This window comes from Diabrotica undecimpunctata, chromosome 3 (assembly GCF_040954645.1).
Source record: "Diabrotica undecimpunctata isolate CICGRU chromosome 3, icDiaUnde3, whole genome shotgun sequence".
Classification (NCBI taxonomy): Eukaryota; Metazoa; Arthropoda; class Insecta; order Coleoptera; family Chrysomelidae; genus Diabrotica; species Diabrotica undecimpunctata.
This window is the reverse complement of record NC_092805.1, coordinates 134,414,033-134,435,722: the sequence shown is the minus strand read 5'-3', so window position 1 is coordinate 134,435,722 and position 21,690 is coordinate 134,414,033. Positions and strand designations below refer to the sequence as shown.

Sequence of the window (21,690 nt, the reverse complement as noted above, 5' to 3'; positions counted from 1 at the left end):
CAATACATGAATTGATAACAAAGATATGGTCGAATAAACAGCTACCAACGGAGTGGAATAGCGGTATTATTGTACCATTACATAACAAAGGAAATCAGTTAGAATGTGGAAACTACCGTGGAATCATGCTGCTGAATGCAGCATACAAAATAATGTCCAATACCATTTATGAAAGACCACACACTAAAAAAATAGTTGGCAAATACCAAAATGGCTTCTGTAGACAGAAGTCAACAATAGACCAGATATTTGTTCTGCGACAGATCCTCGAAAAAACAAGTGAATATAACATCGACACACATCATCTCTTCATAAACTTTGAAGGCGCATATGACAATATAAACCACATATGACAATATAAACCAAGAATTCTTAATAAAAGCAATGAAAGAATTTAATATACCAACACAACTTATAGAACTGATAAAAGAATCTCTAAAAGTAGAAAGTAGAATCCGGATACAAAATGAATTAACGGAAACAATAGATGTGAAAAAGGGACTACGCCAGCTCTAAGGGACGCTCTATCATGCATCTTGTTCAACATCGTACTCGAGAAAATACTGAGGGACACAACAGTCAATACACGAGGAACAATCATTAATAAAAGCGTGCAAATAATAGCATTTGCAGATGATGTTGACATAATCGCAAGATCAAGAAGAGAAATGATAGAGGCATACAACCAAATAGAACGAGCTGCACAAAATAGTGGTCTTAAAATCAATCAGACCAAAACAAAATATATGCAGGTGAGTAAAAACGCAGAAATAAGGCAGCCACAAAATTGAACAATAGGAGAATACAACATAGAGGGGGTAAAAAACTTTATATACTTGGGATCCCTAGTCACGTCTGATAATAACGTTACGGAGGAAGTGAAGAGGCAAATATTTATTGCAAATAAATGTTACCATGGATTAATTAGACATCTAAGATCAGATAACGTCGCAAGAAAGATAAAATGCCAAATATATAAAAACCTAATAAGACCGGTACTCACATATGGCTCAGAAACCTGGACACTCACTAAAAGAGAGGAAACGTTGTTAGCCACCTTCGAAAGAAAAATCTTGCGACACATATATAAGGGCACAAAAGAAAACGGAATATGGCAAAGACGATACAACTCTGAACTATACAAAATATACCAGGATGCGGATATTATAACATTCATTAAAATAGGACGGCTGCGTTGGATAGGACATGTAGAAAGAATGGAAGAAGGCGAAATACCAAACAAAATATTCAAACAGATGCCAGTAGGAAAAAGAACAAGAGGAAGACCGAAACTGAGATACTTAGAACAAATAGAAAATGATATAACAACCTTAAAAATAAAAAACTGGAGAAAAAAAGCACGAAACAGATCAGAATGGAGAAGAATCCTGGAAGAGGCCAAGACTCAAAAAGGGTTGTCGAGCCAGTGATGATGATGTACCAATATTTTTAACTCCGTTTTTCACCAAGACGTATCGATTTTAATGAAATTTTGGAATTTACCTCTATTATCTATATACATTTAACTTTAAAATCTACCCTATGCGGAAGTGTGATTTCACATTTCGACATAGGGTGAGGGGTTAGTACATTTATATTGAAAATAACCTTAGTAATCGATAGAAAAGTGTATTCTAAGCATAAAAATGTCTATGGAGTTTTTTCGATTAATTCTTTTAGACTTGTTCATTTTTGAAAATTTTAATTTTTCTTATGTTTTCAATTTATTTGTCACGAATATCTCAAGAACTTAATTTTTTATAGCAAAAACTGATAATAGATAGAATGTAGCTTATAAAAAATCAGAGATATTGCCTTTTTCTTTTTGCTCTAATAATAATACAAACCGTCTTATAACTTATTGAAGATGGCAGTTTCGTATGTACCGAAAAAAATTAAAAACACAACATAAAATAACAGTAAAACTTCGATCTGAACTTCGTTCAGATCTTTTCACTTTTCAAAACCAATCTTTCACTGTGGTATCGATGACCTTCAGTTTTAATCCTCTTTTTTTTGTTGAACATTTCCACTTTTACTATACCACTTTTTTAAAATCGGCCTCGAGTTTTTCCTATTTGAGACTTTTCGGGAAAAATCCAAACACTATAATTATTTTTTTCAGATGCTACTATCCCCGATATTTTTTCCTCCAAACTTAAAATCTTAGTCGTTTTATCGCTTTTAACTGACTGTCCGTTGTTGGCAGGTCAAATTACAATAATTTTTGAGGACAAAAAAAACTGAAAGCAAATTTTATCCGAACTCGTTGTGAAGAGGGTCCGTTGTTTGGAGATTTCTTCCTATTTGCCCACATATGAAATATGCGATGACCTAAAAACTATCCGTTCGGCAGCGGTGTCCGTTGTGGTTAGGTATCCGTTAAAAAGTTTTACTGTACTATTAATTTTCACTTGAACTTTAATTCTGGTAGAAGCGGATTGTACCTAATTGTAATAGCAGCTCTTACACAGGGGGTTTCCGTTCTGGATAGGTGTATGTTAATAGAATTAATTCCCTCCATTAATTTTACGGTACTATTAATTTTGGCTTGAGCTTCATTTCTGGTAGAAGCGGATTGTAATTGTAATAGCAGCTCTTACACAGAAAAAGCTAGTTTAAAATAGTCATTTTCCTAATGAAGCTTATGTTTCAGTGAAACATGTCAAGTTATTTAAATATTTAGTGGAAATTGAAAACAATACTGTGTTTTTCTCTTATATTATTGATCACAAATTTTCATCAAGTAACCGCGAAGGTAAAATTACAATAATTTCTGGAGGCAAAGAAAAACTGGAAGCAAATTTTATCCGGAGTCGTTGTGAAGAGAGGCCGTCGTTCGGAGGTATCTTTCTATTTACCCACATATTAAATATAATTAAATAAAAGGCAGATATCAAGCACACTTTTTTATTAAATCTTTGGGCAAGATTTAATAAAAAACTGTGTTCGGTGACCTAAAAACTGTCCGTTCGGCAGCGGTGTCCGTTGTGGTTAGGTATCCGTTAACAAGTTTTACTCTACTATTAATTTTCACTTGAACTTCAATTCTGGTAGAAGCGGATTGTACCTAATTGTAATAGCAGCTCTTACACAGAAAAAGCTAGTTTAAAATACTCATTCTTCCAAGGAAGCTTATGTTTCAGTGAAACATGTCAAATTATTTAAATATTTAGTGGAAATTAAAAACAATGTTGTGTTTTAGGTTTTCTCTTACACTAGTGATCATAAATTTTCATCAAGTAACCGCGAATTCTATAAATAGATCAGTTTTAGAATTTCAACAAAAGCTCGTTGTCATTTCAGTATATTTCAAGCTTTTTTTGTATCAAAACAATCATTTCTGTACATATTTTCCTTTGTCAAACCAGTTGCTTGTCGACTGACGTAAATAATTTACCTCGTGCTAGTCATAAAGGTATTGTTAATAGAAATGTGGGTCGTTCCCTTACAATTTATTGGAAATAAAGCGTACGAGTCATGGCTTGGTATACTACTACAACTTTTAGTCGTTTCTGAGTAATCAATAAAGAAGAAATTCTCGTACCGTTTAATAATTTAGGATTACGACTTCGATTAGAGTGAGAGTTCGTGTGTCTGTGACCGAATTATGTTTTAGATTTTATCTATTTTCATTTGAATGTGGCGATCAATAAAAACATTTTTAGTATATTATAATTTATATTATTAAGTGTACAGGGTGAGTCATGAGGAACTTTACATACTTCTACCATATGTAGAGTCCCTCAGGGAGCATATCATGTGGCCACTAAAAAATGTCAACTCCTCTTCTTTATTAATTAACAGGGTGATTTGTGTAATTGACCATTTATTTCATTTTACTGTAGTGTTTATACGGCTCATTTGATTTTTTTAATTTTTGCATGATACAGTACACTACTATCAAGCATTCGACTGGTATTAGCTAAACTAAAAAAATTCAGGACTGGCTTTGGAAAAATTAATTTAGGGATTCGTATTAAATATTACACCCTGTATATATATTTTTTAAAATGCAATAAGTGATTTTCAAACTACATAAATAGCCAATGAAAACGAGATATGCGACAATATTGTCGCACTTTTATTAAATTTTTAGTGAACGATCAAATCTTACCAAAAATAGAACAACCATAATGAAGTATCAAATTATAAAGTATTAATTTAAACACATGTTATAAATTTCAAACATTTTAATTGAAATGATAAACTGAGTCACTGCACAACAAAAAAACAGTAACTACTAACAATAACGAAGAACAATTTAAAAAAAAACTAAAAATATGTACATAGTTATGATAAACCCATAAATTAGAACTGGAAAAGATACAATAATGGTAACAAAATAAAAATAATTCAAAATAGATTTTCGAAATGGAACCCTGCAGCCTGTACACATTTTTGTTGCCGAATTGTTAATTGACTTATTGAATTACGGATACTCTGGGGATCGTTTCTAATAGTATTACAACAATGTATAATTCTATCAATTAATTTTTGTCGGTTATTAATATTCACTGCGTAAACTAGTTGCTTCAATCGTCCCCAAATATGGTAATCAACGGGATTGAAATCAGGGGATCTTGAAGGCCACGAAATAGGACTTGCACGTCCTATCCACCTGTTGTCATAAACATTATTGAGATGTTGTCTCACTGCCAGTAAAAAGTGTGGGGGTGCCCCATCATGCTGAAAATACATCCCTTGGATAGCAACGTTCGCGTTGGCAAGCAAATTCGGCAAAATATTTTGTAGAAAGTTCAAATAGACCTGCCCTGTTAATGGACCATCAAAAAAGTGAGGACCTACTAATTGGTTATTTATGACACCAATCCACACGTTAACCGAAAACCGTAACTGAGAACGACGTTCTCGAATAGCATGGGGATTTTCTTCTACTCACACATGTGAATTTCGTGAATTATTTATCCCGTCTCTGGTAAATTGGGCTTCATCTGTAAATAGTGTCCTGTATAGCGTTGGTCGATTATTGTTAATCCATCTACAAAATTCCAACCTATCGATCTCATCTTCAGCATGTAGTCGCTGAACCATTTGAATGTGATATGGGTATAGATTATTTTTTTGTAAGACTCTACTTACTTTTGATTGAGTAACATTGAATTCTCGACTTACTTGTCTAGTGCTTATTGTAGGGTTCATAGTAACGGCGTCCATAATTTCATCTTCCTGCGCTTCATTTACATGTCGCTCTGTTGTTCCACTAGGAAAAGTGCCATTTTCTCGCAAATAATTAAAAACTGACCCAAATGTTGGATGACTGGAAGTTCGACGATTAGGAAATCTCCTGCGATATTCTCTACTAGCAGCCCTACCATTCCCATTACAGAATCCATAAACAAATATTATGTCTGCATATTCTGTGGTCGAAAACTGATGTGGCATTTTGAACGAAAGTAACAAAAGCTCTACCAAAACTAACACAATGTACTTAACGTAGATATGACAGAAGAAATATGTATTCTTGTACACATAAATAACAATTGATAATTACAATAATGACAATGGGTATAAAATATCAAGAAACGTCAAACGGTCAACGCCAACCTTCATTTTAAACTTTTTTAGATTTATTTTTATTTAGTACAGTTGATGCAATGTATTATTATTTGACATAAAATTTTAATAATTTATAATCAACAAAAACTAACACATACAAGAGGTTTGACTTTTTAATCAATTTAATTTATTATTTATCGAAAATAATGCCCCAATACGATCTATGAGTAAAAATTTAAAATTGAAAAACAATTGATTCTATCATAGAGATAATACAAAGTGACAGTAACGATGTTAATTTTCTACGTATTAGATTATGTTATAGGAACTCATTTTAATTAAAATGTTTGAAATTTATAACATTTGTTTAAATTAATACCTTATAATTTGATACTTCATTATGGTTGTTCTATTTTTGGTAAGATTTGATCGTTCACTAAAAATTTAATAAAAGTGCGACAACATTGTCGCATATGTCGTTTTCATTGGCTATTTATATAGTTTAAAAATCACTTATTGCATTTTAAAAAAAAATTATACAGGGTGTAATATTTAATACGAATCCCTAAATTAATTTTTCCAAAGCCAGTCCTGGAATTTTTTAGTTTAGCTAATACCAGTAGAATGCTTGATAGTAGTGTACTGTATTATGCAAAAATTTAAAAAATCAAATGAGCCGTATAAACACTACAGTAAAATAAAATAAATGGTCAATTACACAAATCACCCTGTTAATTAATAAAGAAGAGGAGTTGATATTTTTTAGTGGTCACATGATATGCTCCCTGAGGGACTCTACATATGGTAAAAGTATGTAAAGTTCCTCATGACTCACCCTGTATAATTTAAAATATAATTGGAGTACAGTGATACACAAAGAACTTAAGAGACTTGAATATTTGTGACATAATAATGGAATTTTGTAATAAACATTCTAAACTAAAAAAATTCAAGGCGATTTATACTTTTTTTATTTAAATTATAATTTATATTATAATTTATATACATTTAAAGTCAAAATTATATGTCAAAATATTTCAATACATTATTATGTTTGTTCCTAACGTGACGTTGGGCGTTATGAGCAAACGCCCTAACGTATGCCAAAGCATACTTCTGGTAGATCTGTCACATTTAGATGAAATATTAAATTTTTAACAATATATATATATATATATATATATATATATATATATATATATATATATATATAAATATATATAAATATATATATATATATATAAATATATATATATATATATATATATATATATATATATATATATATATATATATATATATATATTATCTGATATCATATATAAATATCATCTGATAGTAAATTTTACTATTATAAGCTAAATAATATGTTTAAAAATAATAATTCTATTTATATGACATTATTTTAAAACGGGAAGTCTCATAAAAATTTAAATTATTGATTCAATATTATTATTAATTGAATGCCATTTACGAATTTTACATTCTGACAATCGTTACGAATCGAATCTTTTATTGACAGGTTTTCTATTAATTTTTTACTTCTTATTTAATAGCTGTATTTTGTTATATTTTCATGCAGTTTTAAATTTAAACCTGTTTATACGATAATATATGATGACTACTACTTGTAGAAACGAATCGATCGAAAGTAGTGAATCAATGTGAAGACCGCTATTTTGTGACGTTCCCGTGACGGTAATTCCGTGACGCTCGCCTCAGCATTTTACTGTATAGAAAAAAATCTTCTACAAAATTTCCGTGTAGTTCATACAAATTATAAAGTTATAGAAATTCAAACAATAGTACCTTCGAAGAAATTTTAGGTAAAACCATTTCTCTCTGCAGGTTTTAGAATTGGGTTTAAAATTCCTAATCTGTTCGCAAATATGTATTATCTTATATACCTACTGAAACGTAGACAAGAATTCAATTTTATCTCTATACCTTTCTAGAAACTTTTTAAACAGCACAGAGGAATTTTTTTATTTAATTAAAAGCCGGTTCTTTTTTCTACAAAACACTAATCACTAATTACACTATAAACTTCTAAATATATTTTAACGTCTGAATGTTATTTTAAATATTTTTTTACATATTTAAACATTTATATTGTTCTGAAGCTATGTTCTTGTGGCATTTTAAATTAATTACTATTTAAATGGAAAAAAGCCACAATTAAAGGTTAAAATACGTTTATTGACGTTTCAATTCCCACTTCGGAAATCGTTCTCAAAATACAATAATTGTATTTTATTTTAATCTCTTATTACTACAGCTATTTCGGCTGATTGCCTTTCTCAAGTGATCTATTTTTGGCATGCGTTTACACTTCTCTAATAAAATAGGTTGAGGAGGGAGAACTGTTTGTCTCAAGTTGGTCATTCAGAAATATGTCTGTATTTTTTAATTTGTTTATTCCCATAGATTCTAACAAAGATAGTTTAAGGCCTTTTTTTTGAATACGAAAAATTTTAAATTCGTCATTAAAAGAATGATTATGATCTAGAAGGTGAAGTGCATATGCAGAATATGTTTTTCTATTATTAAAAGTCCTTTTATGTTCTACTATTCGTTTATTAAAATTTCTACCAGTTTGACCGATGTAAGTTTTTGGGCAGTCGCCACATTTAAGTTTGTACACACCACTGTGTAAGCGTTTTTGTTTTGGCTCTTGTTGTTTTTAATATATTTGCTTAGGTTGTTATTTGTTCTGAAAGCTGGTGTTATTCCTTTCTTTTTATGTGTTTTGCTATTTTTGTGATATTTTGCCTGTATATGTAATCAAGCAGAAGGTACTGGGTTTTTTTTCTGGTGGTGGAAATACTAATTTCGGGGCTTTCTTGTGTAGTTTTTTCCACCAACAAAGAAAAAACCCAGTACCTTCTGCTCGATTACATATACAGGCAAAATATCAACAAAAATATATATATATATATATATATATATATATATATATATATATATATATATATATTGATTTAGAGTATCAGCAATCGGTCAGGAAATAAAACTCTATTTGTTCAGTCTCAATATTTCGTCACGATTTTGTGACTTCTTCAGGAGAAAACTGTAAATTTATTAGAAGAATTAATGATTATATGTAAACAAAATGAATATTTTAATACTTACAACTATAAGAATGAAAATTTAAATTTTTCTGGCATATCTAAATAAATGACATATTTTTGTTTGATTTTATTAAGGAGTTATGGTAACCGCAATATGTTATAGAGTGAATTCCCGTTGTACAATTTTCAGCGAGTAGGTTAAAATAAACAATTACTATGACAGTATTATTCATTTTATAAAGTGGAAAGATGGAATTAATAAATTTGAGAAAGAATCAGGAACACGATAAATTGATCTATAAAATGTAATTGATGGTATGTAGTCAGTTACTGCAATACTGATATTTAGGATATTGCAGTAACTGACTACATACCATCAATTACATTTTATAGATCAATTTATCGTGTTCCTGATTCTTTCTCAAATTTATTAATTCCATCTTTCCACTTTATAAAATGAATAATACTGTCATAGTAATTGTTTATTTTAACCTACTCGCTGAAAATTGTACAACGGGAATTCACTCTATAACATATTGCGGTTACCATAACTCCTTAATAAAATCAAACAAAAATATGTCATTTATTTAGATATGCCAGAAAAATTTAAATTTTCATTCTTATAGTTGTAAGTATTAAAATATTCATTTTGTTTACATATAATCATTAATTCTTCTAATAAATTTACAGTTTTCTCCTGAAGAAGTCACAAAATCGTGACGAAATATTGAGACTGAACAAATAGAGTTTTATTTCCTGACCGATTGCTGATACTCTAAATCAATATTTAAAACAGTACGGTCGAAAAAATCATTTGAAATATATATATATATATATATATATATATATATATATATATATATATATATATTTATATGTATATATATGTATATGTATATATACGATTTTCTGTTGCGACAAAATTGAATCCTCTAATATTTTTTTGGAATAATGTTGTTCAACTCTTTCGTAAGCAATATGATTTTGATTGATTGACAGGTAAAAATTTTCGTCAAGAATAAGCTACTCATTTAGATCCAAAAACTTTTATAAAAACTAATATTGCTAATAGGATATTGACTAATTTTGTCTCCTACTAAATTTTCCCTGTATAAAGGACATAAACCCCGCCCAAAAAACGATATGTCTAGTTTATAATCAGTCAACTGGGAGTACAAAAACGCTACAGTTGATGAAACGTGTTCGTTTTAAATTAAATGAATTTAATCCAATTAAAACTGTGAAACAAAACACATTTTAAAGTTAAATAAAAAATTATGTTTGTTACGTAAATTTCATATAACATTCAATGCTAACGAACATGTTAACACAAAAAACATAAAACTTTTAAGTAGAGTCAGATAATAGTCTTATATAACTTTAAAATGCAGGTCTTTGTTGAGTATTTTTAATAAACCCATGAATTTATAAAAGCACTTATATGTATAAGTATAGAGAATTTATAATACAGGTTGTCTCGATGGCAGACTGGCAACCTCACTTTGACGTTAATAGTTGAGTGAGTTCGTAATTTAACAACACGCTACACGATGGCATTAAGATGCTAAAAAACTGGTATATCCATAGATATAATCAGAGCTCGGATTTATAGGCAACAAAAATTGAAGAAAAAGTCGCCGATATAGGCAAAGATTTTTATTAAAAAAGGCAGAAATCTTAACATATAGGCAATATATAGGCAATATAGGCAACTACCTTGTTTTTTATTATACAAACTAAACTAGTTTAGTGTTAACTTAAGACAAAAAGATAAATTCCACAATGTGTAAAATGCTACTGCGTTAAATGTGCTGGATTACACATAACGCAAGAGTGTACAGGAAAAGTTGAGACGAAAACGTAAAGTACATAAACTGCAAGAGAAAGTATTCAGCTAAATATCGAGGATGCGAAATGCATAAACAGTTGCAACAACAACTGTACCCACACTTAGGCAAAAAACAAGAACAGCAGCAGCCAAGAATAGATTCGAGAACAAGACAAGTCGTGAACTACGCCCAAGTTGGGGATCCGAATAATATAAATAATAACCTCATACCTCATCACAATATCTACAAGTCTAAATCCACATTTAAACAACGCACAATTGCAAGCACTGCCCATTCAGACAACAAATAAAAATAACCTCAGTAAATTAGAACATTATAGTGAAGCTTTCAGAACAGAGAGGAACCATAGTTTATCTTTTAGCCACGGTCATCAATAAACTTGCTTAATAGCAGCACAATATAAATTTAAAATGGGATTCTGGAATTTCAAGGGTATTCACTGACATAAGAATGAAGCAAAATCGTTTGTAAAAATTAAACCCTCGACTTACTGCTTATATATGAGGCTCACGGAAAAACACTACTTTCGTATACCAAAATACAAAGTGTATTTAACGAAAAATCCAAGTGAGAAAGCACAAAGGGGAACAGCTGTAATTATATATGACAGTATTCATTACTACGAGAGCGAAAAATTTTCTAAAGAACATAAGCAAGCCATGAGCATAATTTATAATCAACGAATCCAGTTTACTAACCATCTCTGCCCTATACTGCTTCCTCAAACACAGCAATAAACAAGAGCAATACGAAGAATACTTGCAGATACTGGACAATACATTTTTACTGGCGAAGACTACAATGACAAAAATACCGTCTGACGGTCATGTATAAGAACCACTAAAGGCCGACAACTACTAAAGGTCATGAATGCAAACATCCTCAGATATCTATCTACTGGTAAACCTACATACTGGCCATCCTATATTAGTATCCTTACTGGACTTTGCAGTTATCTAGGCCTAGACGCAAAAAAATGTAAGGTAGCCGGATCTTATGACCTGTCCTCCAATCATTGCGCTATATTAATCATAGTACATACATAATTAGATAAACCGTTAACAATAACTGGGATATAAATAAAGAAACAATAATATGCATTGAAAAAGACAGAGCCGCCTTCTATAAATTAAAGAAAATTCTAATTAATAGAGAGAAAAAATTGGAGGCCTTTGAGATGTGGATTTATCGACTAGTATTGCGGATAAGTTGGACTGATCAAATAAGAAATAAAATAGTTTTACATCGAATGAAAAAGAGCACAGAAATAACAAAAACGATAAAAATTCGAAAGTTAAAATATTTCGGTTATGTTATGAGATACCAAGAGAGGTATAACCTACACCTTATAATACAGGGTAAGATCGCCGGAAGAAGAGGCCCAGGCCGAAGAAGATCATCCTGGCTCCGAAATCTCCGAGAATGGTATCAAGAGACCACTGCTTCTTTATTTAGAGCCGCCGTAAATAAAGTTATTATTGTCAATATGATAGCCAACGTTCGATAATCGGACAGGGTATTGAAAGTAACCAACTAGGAAGATTACAGGAATAACTTAAATAACCTATTAGGAATATCGTTGGAATACCACTTAAAACAGAAACAGATATAGACATAGCGATTGAGGATCTAACGACAAAAATACAACAATCAGCGTGAAATGCAACTCTAACAATATGCCACAAAAATAATACCTCTGTGAATTGGATGGATGAAAAACAGATCAACAGAAAATAGAAACAAATATAAGAAGCAACTAAAAAGAAAAATAATGACATGTGCCTCAGAAACAAGACCCGAGACAGCCACAACACAAAGGCTACTGGAAACGACCCAGATGAAAGTACGGAGAAGAATTACAGGAAATACGCTAAGAGATCGAAAGAGAAGTGAAGACATTAGAAGAAAATGTAACCTACAATGTATAAACGAATAAAAACTAAATAGAAAAAGAATGGAATAACCACATAAGCAGAATGGGGGAGGCTCATATGCTCAAATAGATGAAGTAGCCGCCTTCTTTGTCTTTTATTTCTCCACTTTGACCGAAAAACCCACCACTCTTCGAGTGTACCTTAGTTTATATATATATATATATATATATATATATATATATATATATATATATATATATATATATATATATATATATATATATATATATATATATATATATATATATAAGCGAGGTTCTTACAGCCTCTGCCGCTTCTTGCATTTCGACCGCCATCGTCTTCTGTTCATCCATTCGTCTTCTTTGATGGCTTTATCTCTCATTATGTGCCGTACATTTTCTTTCCAGGCAACTGAAGGCCTTTCCCTTCTTCTTCTTTGTTGTGGTATATAATTTAGTGCTTTCTTTGGCCATCTATCTTTATTCATTCGCTTTACGTGACCATACCACACTGGTTGTCTCGTTTGAATTCTATCTACACTGGAATATACAGTATTTGTCCTCCTTCTAATATCTTCATTTTTTAGTAGAGTAGTTTAGAGTTTAGAATGCTTACCGCTTTTTTCATTGCGTTTTTGTGTTTCTAATTTCTAACTCCGGATTTTCTTCATCATCTTCTATTTTAAGATACTCTTCTTCTTCTTTACGTGCCATCTCCGCGACGGAGGTTGGCAATCATCATGGCTATTCTGATCTTAGATGCTGCTGCTCTGAATAGTTCAATTGATATGCTTCAGTACTATTCCCTCAAGTTACGCAACCATGAGATTCTTCTTCTTTCTACACTTCTCTTGCCCTGGATTTTCCCTTGTATAATCAATTGAAGTAGGTTGTATCTCTCATTATGCATAACATGCCCCAGGTATTGCAGCTTTCGTGTCTTGATGGTTTCCAATACTTCCATTCTTTTGTTAATTCTTCTCATGACTTCGTTGTTTGTTACATGCTCGGTCCATGATATCTTCAGGATTCTTCTATACACCCACATTTCAAATGCTTCCAACTTTTTAGCAGTCGATTTAAGATACTCTGTCTTTGACATATTCATATTAAGGCCCCATTTTTCATATTCTTTCTTAAGTTTTCGAATCATGTAGTTCATGTCTTTCTCATCATTCGCTGCGACTATCTGATCATCTGCGAAAAATAAAGTTGTTAGACATTTACCACCGCCTATGTCTTTTCCCATTCCGGATACTTGTTTCCTCCACTGCTATAACTATGATTGAATATATATTTTAAATAAGGTCGGAGATAGGCAATATCCTTGTTTAAGCCCCCTGGTTATTAGAAATGATTCAGATATAAAGTTTCCCCCTTTAACGACACTTCTTGAATTTTTGTATATATTTCCGATAACATCCACATACTCTCTAATGAGACCTACTTTTGTCAATGTTTGAAACAGTTTTTCCAAAGGTGCCGTATCGTATACCTTCTTTAAACCTACAAACAATAGGTGGGTATATAGATTCCTTGCCTTCCGTTTTTCGATTACCTACTGCAGAACGAATACACCATCAGTGCACGATCTTCCTGCACGAAATCCATTTTGTTCTTCTATATCTTCGTATTTTGATTCTATTCTTTCTTTTATTATTTGACCGTACAACCTCCCCACTGAGCTGATAACAGTTATTCCCTCTATAATTAGAGTATTCGCGTTTATCCCCTTTCTTGAATATTGAACTGATGTATCTAACATTCCAATCATCAGGAATATTTTGTCCCTTTAAGCATTTGTTAAATATTTAAACCAACATCTCATGTAGTATTTTTGATCCATACTTTACCAACTTAATCGAGATGTCTCCAGGTTCTGCTGCTTTACCGTTTTTCGATCTTTTGAGGGCATTGATTAACTCTCCGGTTGTTATCTCAATTATTTGTGTATGTTAGGATATTATTTCACTTCGATCTCTTGAAATTTATATCTATCCTCTGTCAGTAAGATCTCACTGTTTCAAATCTATTAACTGTAAGTTAGATTTTTCCTTTCCTTCCCTCCGGAGAGATTTTATCATCTTCCACGCTTGCACAACTCTTGTTGTAAAACCCCTTAAAACTAATAAAACCCCTTAAAACTAATAAAACCGCTTTAAGATGCAGGTGTAAATTCAAAAGATATCATAATTAGAACAAGCCTATATTGAAACTAATTGGCAAAAATGAGAATCACTATATTTCTTCTCCTTCGTATGTTAGGCCTTACGATCTATTATTTCTGGTCTCATTAAGCAGTATTTGCGATGTTGACTGCCAACTATCTCTCCATGGGGTTTGCCTTGTAGTCTTTTACCTTCTGGTTATCCATCTCTTACTATTCGGGCAAGTTTCTCTTTTCCCATTCTTTTAATGTGTTGGTTCCATTCTCGTCTTCTTTGGCGTCCCCATCTGACGATATTATGTACTTTACACATGTCTCTGATTTGTGTATTAGAGATTCTGTCTCTTAAAGTTTTACCTGCTATCGCAGTCAGTGTTTTCATCTGTGTTGTTCTTAAGATTTTCTTTGCAATTGTTGTTACTGCTCTTGATTCTATAGCATAGGTTTATATCAGTCGTACAAAAGTCTTATGGGTGTTTTTCCTTCTAATAACATGTTCTTATTTCTCCACATCACGCCTTGTAGGCATCCTGACATGTACGCTGTTTTATTAGCTTGTATATGGGTTTCTTCGAAAATGTTTCCATAATACGATATTTGCGTTCCCAGATAGTTGAATTTCGATATGTGTTCTATTATTTCTTCGTTTATCACAATTTTGTATCTCCCTGCTTCCTAGCAATAACGAGGGACCTTGGTTTTAGTGCTGATATTTTCAGGTTAAACTTTTCTGTGTTAGCTTTCAAAGCGTGGACCATTCGTTATAGGTAATCTTTATTATTTGATGTCCTTACTGGGTCATGCTCTGTTGCCCATTTTGTACCCTGTTTCTGACTTTTTTACTTCTTCTATTAGTTTGTCCATTATCAAGTTAGGGCTCACGATCAAGGACATCACCCTGTCTTATACCTGATTAAATGTTGACTTCCTCCGTTAGTTCGGTTCCTATTTTTATTCTAATTTTGTGATCAGAATTAATATTTTATTATCTTTGTTATAGTGGCTGTTATAGTCTCTCTGTGTAAAAGGTCAATCACAGCTTGTTGTCTAATACAATCGAAGTCTTTAGTGACGATAATAAAACACATAAATGCAGGTGTATTAAATTCTACTGATTTCTCTCCTATTTGTCTTATTATGAATATGGTATCGACAGTTGATCGGTTACACCGAAACTCTTGTTGCTCTTCGCATATTTGATACATTTTAATTATTTCCTGAGCAAGCATCTGAGTCAATAATTTTAAACTGGTATTAAGCAACGTAATAGTGCAACAGTTAGATAGTTAGATGTGTCATTTTTGTTGTATACTGTTAATGTTGTTATACTCCTTAATAGCTTTTTTCCTTCCCTTCATTATCTTCCACACTTTTCGTTGTGCACCATATAAATCGCGTTCCATTTCTTTTGTGAATTTAGACTAGTATTCTCTCTTTAGATTTCTTATTTGCGAGTTGACATTATTTCGTGTGGTTACATAGTGATGGTAATTTGTGGATGTCTTATTACTTTGATAGTGTATATACGCTTTTCGTTTTTCACAGGCTGGCTTAAGTTTTAATTTCGTTGGTGAACCATGGTTTGATCTTCCTTTCATCATCTAGATTTCCCGTCCGTGTTCAGATGATTTCTTTAGAAGCGGTTATTATGTTCTTTTTTATTTTTTTCCATCTTTGATCTACTCCATTTTCTTTTAATAAGCCGTTGTCTTCAAATTCTTTTTTCAATCGTCATTGATATAACCATCGTGTTATTTCGTCTTCTAAGATCCTAATATTTATTTTTTCAATATATTTTGGAGTAATTTTTTTTTTAGTGATATTTTTATTAATATTGTCCATAAAACAATTATGTGGTTTGATCCTACGTTAGGTGATGTTAATGTTCTGATATCTAATACCTGTTTCGGGTGTATTTGCTTGCTTGTTAAGTAATATAATGTATACTTGATTTACGTCCTTGGGTGTTTGTAAACGTATATTTGTGTTGTGGTTTACGTAGAAAGAATGTGTTATTTATTCTTAAGGTGTTCTGGGCGCATAATTTAATTAGTGCTTCTCCATTTCGATTTATTATCTCTTCGTTAAAACGTTGTTTAATTCCTTCTAATACTTTATTCCCTATTCTTGCGTTTAAGTCGCCTAATATTATGACTTTTTTATGTATATTAATTATATTAATTTGATCTTGTAATGTATTTTAATAGCATTATACTAATATTAAATGTATTTTAATATTATCTATTTCAAGTGTCATTTTAAGTATTCTGTCGGTAATATATTTTACGTCATCTATACTTTTTTAAAATTTCTCGTGAATGAGTATCCCCATTCCTAAAATTGCATATTCTTCTTTTTCTTTCCCGCTGTGTACCAATATATAATTTGGATATTTTACAGGTTCCCCGCCTTTTCTTCTTGTCATAAAAGAGAGAAAATCAATAAGGATTGTCAAAGACATCCTGCTTAAAATCGGAGTATGCCAATTATATGTAATATCTCCAACGCTTTCCAATTTGTACTTAGAAGCCATCTTTGATGAGATACTTTCCGATGCTACAGAAGGCACGATGATGAATGGGGAGCTGTTAAATAATATTAGATATGAAAACAATTCTATTTTTTAATTTATTATATATACAAACTTGTTTTTGCTAGCTTTTATCTCTATTTATTATTCAATATAATACCGTTACCTCTACTTATATTACAAATTCAAGTTTATATTCTTTTTTCAACCTTAATTTTATTTTTTATTACAATGACTTTATTAAATTTTAAAATATACTGTTATAAAGTTCCCTTTTATACACCTCATTGATTTTTCAATAAAAAGTTTCACGATCATAGAAACTTTTTAACTAAAACCATAAAAAACCCACTGCCATCGTCAAAGCAAAATCGTTTTGGCAAAAGTTACTTTGATGATACTATAGCAACATTAATAGATTGCTTTTTGCCATTTAATAAAAAATATGATCAATAAACTTGTCTATATTGCGTCTAGCCGATATTTTGCATGTGAATTTTTGTTTTTCTGTTATCTTTTAGGAACATCGTGGTTGTGATTTATTTGTAACAAATAATTTAAAACAAAACTAAAACGGTAATACATATATTTTCAAAAGGTCATAATAAAAATAAAATTATTTGTAAATAAACATAAAATAATTCAGTTTTTAAACTTCTGGCGGCCATTGCATCTTCGACATATTTTATCCACGACCGTCTTGGTCTACCTCGTCTTTTTCTAGTTAGTTGTCGGGCTATTTTTTTGTCATCTATTTTCAGGCATTCTCTGCAGTTGTCCATATCAGTTTAGTCTTTTAGCTTTAATTGTATCCAACCTATCATATCTAGTGGGCCGGCAACATCGTCTCCAATAGTTTATTTAAATGGTTTTAATTTGTTTTCTGATTTATTTGACAGAGTACGGCGCCGTAGAACTCAATACTTCCTATAATTTTTTTACGCATAGGAACTTCGCTACACATCTCTTTTCTCTCTGCTTACATCTGTTTCAATGTCCAATCTTTCAATATTGAGATAGTGCCCTTTTCACATTCTAGACTTCCTGGTTTCCTTTTAAGTCTGTTTTTGAACTAATATTGATTTTTTAATACTTAAATTTAATTTATTATAATTTATTTAAAATCCTTACTTTTTTCTTTTTTATACTTTATAATTCAGAAAGGCAATTGACTCAAAATAATTAACTATTGAACATTTTTTTTTTCGAGATAATTGTTTAATTACTTGATCCATAATTGGATCCCTTAGCTATATATTAGTGTTTGTATAGTATTTATTACTGGACGTCACTTCCTGGCACGGCAGTGCCTTAAGTACCGCTTGACTCGCAGACAATTTGTGGATTTGTTTTTTTTTAAGTGTCATCTCATTATTTTCATTTGCACATTGCAATATTGAACAAATCTCTGCTCAAAAAACGGTGCAGTTCTCCAAGGCACAGCTTCTGCTAATTCTTGGATTTTTGGAATATATTCCTACCCCCACACCCTCACTATTTTTGAATCCGTCTGTATACTAGATCTTATCCTGTTGTTTGTGGTACTCCTTGCTATCTTGCCTGTCCTTGTATTATCAAATTCAAGGAAGGAAAGCCTAGTAGCAAGCCTGGCAGGCAGCAGCTGCCAGGCTTGCTACTAGGCATACTAGACATACAAGCAAATATTTACACCTTGTTGAGTTTGGATTTTGAAGCTGTTTAAAATATCTTATAACTCCTATATATCTCTTCTATCCTATCTCCTATATCCTATCTCCTATCTCTTATAGGTAATTGAGAGTTTGATCATTATCGTGTACACCGAGTGCACCATGTCCTGTTTTAATCCTCGTTTCTTCCCATACATGCGGCTGACGTCCATAAGAGTAACACTGCGCTGCTTGTTGTTTTTTTTTAATTGCCGATTGCCGGTAAATTTCGAGTCTAGTACAACCTCGAGATACTTTACTTCTTCCTTTAGTTGAATGTTTTGTCCCTGAGGCTTTAGAGAACCTAATTGCTCTAATTTCCGTCTGCGTGTGAAAGCAACTATGGCGGATTTGTTGTGACTCACTAGCTCTAGCGTTTATATGATCGTTTACTGCCGTATTGTACTTTCCTTGTGAGATGATTACCAAATGACTTTTAAGGTCTCTATTAGTCCGTCCATCACCAGATTCAATAGTAGTGGGATCAGAACTCCCCCTGCGATCATGCTCTATCGAACAGGGCCAAAATCTACAAAGCAATTTCTGTAATGTCTTCTGTAGGAATGACATCAGACTCTGGTTTAGGAATGAAAGATACTCTAGTTTCTCTCTAATCTAGGTATTACTACATTGCATATTCTGTAGTACAGAAGTTCCGTTCCCTTTTCTAATAACACTCGAGAGATACCATCCATTACCAGTGATTTAAAAGGCTCGGATGGGTTTATACTACTTTTTTGTAGTTTACAATATTTTTGACTATCTGTCGTTTAGTTCTTGAGGAACTCTGCTGATCGCCAGTCAATTGGTGATTTAACTATTTGTGATCCAGGACAGTTTATTCTTTAAGAGCACCTTTTAAAGTCTAAAATAAGCATGAGTGCTTTCAATTTTCTCAGATTGCTTCTTCCATGTGTATTGGCTTCTTTTATAACTGTATAGTATTCTGTCGTTGTAGTATGTATTTTCTCCACTCCCCGGTTACCTTGGCTTTATCGAATCACGTCCTTTTCCTCAATACAGTAAGGTCATTCTTCTACGCTGTGTTAATTGTTTTTCCTATTTTATATTAAAGTATTTTATTATTAAGATATTTATTATAAGTCTCCTTGTAGTGTAGTGACTTCATTTTCGTATCTCACCTAAAAATATCATTTTTAAGTACGATTTTCACATTTATGTTAGTAGCTGTCTTTTCAGTTTTAAAATATTTTATTCCATACCTTATCAAATACTATCATATAAGACTACTGATTCATAGTTTCGAAGAAACTTAAATATATAGTAAGAAATTCAGATTCTCGGTATTCTTCTTGTAGTATTATATTCGCTACTATAATCATAACTATAGCTGTTCTGACACCAGCTTAATTAATGATATTTGTTGATTTATCATATCGCTGTCTTGTATTTGTAACCCATGAGGTTTTTTTTAAAAACAACCACATCAATTTTTGCTTTATGTATCACATTTATTTTTGTTTTTTAAATGGTAATACATGCCGAGAAAAGTGACAGTATTAAAGATTATATTAGCATTCAGTCTATAAAAAGTAAAAGTAATCTTTTATTCGATAAAAAAGTAATATTTTTAAATACACTAGATTAAAAAAGTACCGTTTGCGTGTATTGTACAATAAGAATCAATCATTAATTCGAAAAAATTTTAAAACTAACGATACAATTCGTTTTAAGTAGTTTTGTTTCCGAAAAACGGTAAAGAATACTACAATACGTATTAACAATTAGTGAACGTAGTAAAGACCACATTCAATACCTGGATGGAAGATGTGAGTATGACGAGGATATCTGTTGTTGAAAATGTCTTACAGCAATTATTTTTAAGAAAATTATGTCACACAAAATGATAGCAAACTTTTTACTGCATATCTACCATGGTTGGATAGATTCTAAAAGAAAAATTGTAGAAGAAGCTGCATCCGATGATGGAAAAGCTGCAGTGTTATAGTAAAAGCAAACAGAAACTCCTGGATTTAAAATGTGATAGATTAAAGAACTTTAATAATATATATGGCAATGCAGCTTACGACACCTAATTTAGATGTTGGATCAACTTAAACAGAGGCGGTCGGACCCTACTTACAAATTTGTGACAGAATTTTGCCGACGATATCAATAACTGACTAAGAATCAACGTAGATCTTAGAATGATCATTGAAACAATAAGAGATGTTGGGGGTGGAGTATTTTTTAATTTGAGGGTTGCAGAGGTAGAAACACATTGTGTCAAGTGTCAAGGAATATTGATAAATGATGACGCAAGAAAAAATTATTAAATTAATATATTTATAAATATTTAATTTTTTAAATAGTTATTTAAAATTTTGTAAAAACAATAATGGACTACGATCCAATTTTGTTTTATATCAAATTAAATTTACTCTAATGATTATGAAAGATATCTAGTCTCTCAAACATTCTTTATTGAAATGAAAAGGGAGAGAAAACAACTTTTCACTAGAAAAAAATACAAGCGATAGAAAATGTAGAGTTTACCAAATTTTCCAACCAGGATTAAAGTTAAGTCAATATATCCTCAATAAATTAATTTTCTTTATTAACTAAAAGCTTATCAAGTTTACACTAACTAACACTTTCAGTTCAAAATTGTTAATAAACGAACAAGGGAAACTTTATATTACTGAATGTTTTAGTGACTTGTTCGTCAACTTTCCCTCCCTACTTTATTAACCCCAACAAGGGCGTAGATCACGTTGGTGTTGAATAAAATAGCTACTAGTTAACTGGTACAACATTCTCTCCCTTGTGGCTAGGGCTTTCCATTTTACTCGGCAAATTTATTGTTTCGTTAATCATGAATTTATTGCACCAGATGACCATTACGTGGTCATACGTTATGTCGAGTTTTATACGACAATACTGAAAATGTTGTTTTATTTTTAACTTTTTAATAGTGTTAATATTTAGAAAATTTAAAATTAAAACACA

The 21,690-nt window shown here is 31.4% G+C and overlaps 1 protein-coding gene across 6 annotated transcripts in view; it reads left to right on the top strand.

Moving 5' to 3' along the window:
• LOC140437434 (voltage-gated inwardly rectifying potassium channel KCNH6-like) overlaps positions 1-21,690 on the top strand; it is a 713,853-nt gene that overhangs the window by 409,809 nt on the left and 282,354 nt on the right. The window lies entirely within an intron of this gene.